Raw genomic sequence first — 5,849 nt, forward strand, 5'->3', positions numbered from 1 at the left:
AGACTTATCAACCTCAATTCCTCTAGATGAAACAATATGACCTAAGACAATACCTTGCGTGACCATAAAGTGACATTTTTCCCAATTCAAAACCAAGTTAGTCTCTTCACAACGTTTAAGCACAAGTTCAACATTTTCTAAACAAGTTTCGAAATCTTCACCATAGACAGAAAAATCATCCATGAAAACTTCAATTTTGGAACCAATATACTCGGAGAAAATGTGATACATACAACGTTGAAACGTACCTGGGGCATTGCACAAACCAAAAGGCATGCGACGATAGGCAAACTTACCAAAAGGGCATGTGAATGTAGTCTTCTCTTGATCTTCTTCCGCAACACTTATTTGGTTGTATCCACTATATCCATCAAGGAAACAATAGAAAGAGTGACCAGCTAACCTCTCAAGCATTTGATCAATGAATGGCAATGGCATGTGGTCCTTCCTTGTTGTCGCATTGAGCTTCCTATAGTCAATACAAACTCTATGACCGGTCACCGTCCTTTGAGGTACCAACTCGTTGTCCTTGTTCTTCACCACCGTGATGCCTGACTTCTTTGGCACAACTTGAATGGGAGAGATCCACCTACTATCCGAGATGGGGTAGATCACGCCACAATCGTGCAACTTGGTGATTTCATCCTTTACAACTTGCATCATTGGTGGGTGAAGGCGTCTCTGACCTTCCTTGGTTGGTTTGGCACCATCTTCTAGCAATATTCGATGCACACACATGGTAGGGCTGATCCCCTTGATGTCGGCTAGGGTCCATCCTATTGCCGTCTTGTGTCTCTTCAACACTTCAATCAATCTCTCTTCTTGCTCCTCATTTAGTGCAGATGAAATGATCACGGGCAATGTATCCTCTTGTCCTAGAAACGCATACTTCAAGTGGTCCGGAAGAACCTTAAGATCAAGCTTCGGAGCTTGCACCACAGAAGGAAGATTCTTGTTAGTAGTTAAGAGAATTGGACTAGGAGAGACAAAACTTACCTCACTTGCAACCTCAAGGGAGGTCACGGTTTCATGAATGAAAGATGGCACGGCATCTTTAGCTTCTAGCACCGAAATGTTCGAGCTATCACTTGTGAATCCGGCCCCTTGGGCAATAGTGAGTGCCAACTCGTCATTTGTCAAGGTATCTAGATAGTTATCTGCAAGGGAATCAAGTATGTCAACTGAAAAACAATCACTTAACTCCGAAAGAGGATACCTCATAGCTTCAAAGATGTTGAAGCTAATCACTTCACCATCGAACTCAAAGGTGAGTGATCCACTAAACACATCTATTTTTGTTCTTGCGGTCCTCATGAAGGGGCGGCCTAACAAGATAGGAACCTCCTTGTCATCTGCCTCCGTTGGCTCCATGTCTATGACATAGAAGTCGGCAGGAAAGATCAAGCTCGAAACCTGCACAAGAACATCTTCAACATAGCCCAAAGGGACTTTGTTGGAACAATCAGCCAATCGAATCACAACATTATCACGTTTCAAATCACCTAGACCTAGGTTCTCATAGATATAGTGCAGCATTACATTGATAGATGCACCTAAGTCTAACATTATCTTTTCAAATGTCATGTTTCCGATTGTACAAGGGATAGAAAAACTCCCTGGATCCTTAAGCTTTGGTGGTAGCTTCCTTTGGAGCACGGCAGAAACCGTCTCACTCATTGTAACAACCTCCTTCTCTCGAGTCATCCTCTTGTTGGTGCACAATTCTTTCAAAAACTTAGCATACTTAGGATTTTGTTGTATGCATTCAATAAGAGGCATGTTCACTTCCACCTTCTTGAAAATGTCGAGCATGGCTTGATCAGAGTCATCCTTCTTTTGCTTTGCGAATCTACTAGGGAAGGGAACACGAGAAAGATCATTAGTTGAAACCAAACCACTAGAGTTAGGATCCTTACCTTTGTCATGCAAAGCACTGATAGGAGCACAAAGTGTGACGTTCTTAATATGTTTATGCCCTATTCTTACTCTTTGTTACCTCTTATTTAGTAGGTTTTAGTTTCTTTTGTATGAATAAGTGTCTAGGTAGAGCTTATATCAATTATGAATGAATTGATGATGAAATCGTGCTAAGTGTTAATAATCCTTGTTGAGATATGATTCCTTGTTCGAGTAGGATTCATCCTTTCGTATTTCTTTGTTTCTAACATACTTATTCTTATTAGGAAATACAAATCCATGTTGGAGAAGGAAAACAATCCTAGTTCCACAAGGAAAGAGAAGAAAATACACTTAAAAGCTCAATCCATGCAAGAAATCAAAATGCTGTCAAGATTCATAGTCCAACTTCGACGGGCTCCCATGGATAGCTCCGATCGAGTTAGAAGACGTACCTTATATGGATAAAAAGGATTTTGAGTCTAGTTTCTGTAGGATTTGGAATCAAATCAATATCTTATTCCTACAGGGAGATATGACCAAATCATTACTCGGAGGTCAGGTGAGCTCGTCGGAATTATCTCAGCCATTGATTTGCTTTTGATCCAAGGGTTATGAGGGAAACTTGGGACCTTGTTTGTCCTGCATATAGAGCACAAATATGATCAGAATATCCATAAATCCATGCACCAAAGAATGTCAAAGAAGGCATGCAGCAAATTAAATGAGAAGAGGCAAGAAAGTCAAAGAAGGCATGCAGCAAATTTAATGAGGAAAGGTAAGAAAAATCAAACATGGCTGCAACAATTAAGACTTTTGATGCCTCCCTAATTCAAAGGAAGAAATTTGTGCAAAATAAATCAGCATTAAAGGAGGAAGAAGATATGCAATTAATGCAAAAGATATGCAATCCTTATAGAAATCAGAATTCTGGCACTGCAGATCATCCAACTTTGACGAGCTCTCCTGGACAGCTCAAAAGGATTGAGAAAATGTACCTTATATGGATGAAAAGCAACGGAAGTCTAGTTGAATTTGCCAGTTGGAATCATCTCAATATCTATTTTCTAGAGAAAGTTATGTCCACAACAAGGGACAAAGGTCAGATCTGCCGAATCTAGGAAACCTCAACCAATTTGGTTTCAACTTTGTGGACTTTGTGGCCATCTTCCCTTGGGTTTCTTCCTCTATATATAGCACCTCAATTCCACAGAAAAACATCATCAACCTTGCTCACAAGACTTGCCAAAGCTCTGCCCAAACACTTTCATTCACCAAGCATCATAGAATCCGAATTCACCACCCTTCATCATATTTTCTGTCCAAAGCTTGGGAGCCTAGGATACCATACTCTTGAAGATCTCGTGCTACCTCTGTAAGGAACCTTGGGAGGAGAATTATAAAGTGTAACTCTTTGATCTTCATGTTAAGTTTTCGGGTTTTTATGTGCTTGTTCTTGGATGATTTATGTTTAGGTTTTGTTAAAGATATTTTTATTCTTGTCTATGAGATATTTGTAACTTTTGAATGACATGATGAATTAAGGTTTTCGATTTTAATTCAATGATTTTAGGTTTTATGCCATGAGTTTATGTTTATTTATTTAAATGATTTTCGGTGTGTTCTTACTTACGTGTGTGATTGATACCCGGAAGTTGACGTCGCATGTGTAATAATCCAAAGTTATAAACGATTTTGATACTTGGGAGTTGATTAATTGTTTGTTCTTTGTCACCTTCACCGATTATTGCCTAGGTTCGGTTAGACTTGTGCATTTGAATATGTTTATCTTTTCTATGTGATTTTTGGAATTGCATGATTGTTGGTTAAGTAGGTGACATGCTTAATGAATTCAATATGCGTGGCTTTGAAGTTGCATGGTAGGATAAGTATGTTAGATTTCGAATGAGGTTGGGACTGAGTTCGAATGTGTTAAAGTGTCATTGAGTTAGGAACCTTGGGAGGAACTTAACTGCATAACCGATTCTAGGATGTATAATGAACCTTACGGCATGAACTTAATTGAGATTAGATTTCGTTACCTTTGTTCTTATGTTATTTGTTTGGTAATTGCTTATGTGTTGGTTGGTTGATCACATGTATATATTAGTTTAGGTTTATTTTCTGTTGGAACCGAAATATATCTCAAATCTTTTAAACTCTTATGAATTCGTTGTTAAATGTTTGTGATTCTTTACCCTGGTTGGATCCCCGGTTTGTGAACGATACCCTCTTGCTTTATACTACTAACGATGCTTACAGGGTTAATATTGATCTCGAGTAATCGAACCGATCAAGCACGATCTTCTTTTGGTAGAGGCACGGCATCTTTGGCTTTAAAGGAGGCAGGGTCCTTCTCTAGGTCTTTGACATTGTATTTCTCGGCCTCCTTACCTTTAGAAGGCACGGCCTTCTTATGTTGCTGCATTGGAACATCCAAAGTCCTCCCACTTCGTGTCACCATGGCCTTCACATTCGGATTAGGCTCAGTTTGGCTCGGCAACTTCCCTCCTTCATGGATCTTGCCCATGAAATCGATCACTTGTCCCATCTGCTTCTTAAGCCCGATTATGTCCTTAGAATGAGCTTGTTGACCTGTAACTAATGCTTGAGTAGCAGAGTTTAGATTTTGTTGCCCTTGAGCAAGAGACTTCAAAAGTTCATCATAATTAGGTGAAGATGCATTATTCGAACCATGAACATTAGAGTTAAAGGGAGCAGAACCTTGAGGTACCTGAGGCCTCACAAACAAACCTGAAGGACGAGGTCCTTGACCTTGAGCATTGGATGGTTGAGCATTGTTGCTCCAACGAAAATTTGGATGATCCCTAAGTCCAGGGTTGTATGTGTTCGAGTATGGATCGTACCTAGGCCTTTGTTGCCCCATAAAGTTCAACTCTTCTTCAGTCATTGCACCATTTGGACAATTGTCAGTAGTGTGATCCTTGAAAGAACAAATGCCGCATGCTTGAGGGGTGATGCTCGAACCATTGAATGCCTTGACTAGCACGTCAAGCTTCCTTTCTAAAGTCGCCATCTGATTCCTTGCATCAACATCATACACCCCACGGCTCTTGCTTCCTCTCTTCTCCTTGGAACTAAATTGGCGATTGTTGTCAGCCAAGTCATCGATCAAGGTGTAAGCTTCTTGACCGGTTTTGTTCATGAATGTGCAGCCACATGCCGAGTCCACCATGCTCTTATTGGTGGTGTCGAGTCCTTCATAGAAGAATTGCACCAAGTCATCCAACGAAATACCATGGTGAGGGCACTTCCTTTGTAGTTCCTGAAATTCCTCCCAAGCCTCATAGAGTGAATCAGCATCCTTTTGAGTGAAGTTCTGAATCTCCCTCCTAAGTCTTTTCGTGAGTTGAGCAGGGAAGAATTGCTTCAAGAACCTCCTAGTCATTTCGTCCCATGTAGTGATGATTCCTGCAGGCAAAGAATATAACCAACGTTTAGCATCATCCTTAAGGGTAAATGGGAACAAAAGCAACCTCAAGCCTTCTTGAGAAAGGTGATGAATCGATTGGAGCTTGCAAATGTCCAAGAACTCCCTAAGGTGAACATTAGGGTCTTCCATTGATGAACCAGAGTACTTAGGCAGCTGCCCAAGCAATTGAACAGGAATGGAGAAGTTAGCTTCATCAGGTGGAGTGAAAGCAATGCATGAAGGTGATTCCGGGGTGGTAGGAATGAATGCATTCTTTAGTGCCATTGGAGCACCCACATGAATTATGTCACGGCCCGCAATTGTGTCTAAGTCTGACTTGAAGGCGAAGGGAAAGGAAAGATCCTCCTCTTCTTCTAATCTAGGTGAAGAGTTTAAGATTGAATTGCTTGGAGATGTTTCGAAATTCAAAGGTCTACTTATGAAAGAGTTGTTCAAATCTCTAAGTGCTTGAATTCGATCCTTGAGCTCTTGTGTCTTCTTAGAAAATTCGGACATGCAT

The 5,849-nt window shown here is 40.6% G+C and overlaps 1 non-coding gene across 1 annotated transcript; it reads left to right on the forward strand.

Annotated features, from left to right (window-relative positions):
* The first annotated feature begins 5,150 nt into the window (after positions 1–5,150).
* LOC126804625 (small nucleolar RNA R71) lies at positions 5,151–5,257 on the forward strand. Its single transcript, XR_007673516.1, has one exon. It is a non-coding gene; the product is annotated as a small nucleolar RNA R71 (small nucleolar RNA).
* The last annotated feature ends 592 nt before the right edge of the window (positions 5,258–5,849 follow it).

The sequence above is a fragment of the Argentina anserina genome, unplaced genomic scaffold (assembly GCF_933775445.1).
Source record: "Argentina anserina unplaced genomic scaffold, drPotAnse1.1, whole genome shotgun sequence".
NCBI lineage: Eukaryota > Viridiplantae > Streptophyta > Magnoliopsida > Rosales > Rosaceae > Argentina > Argentina anserina.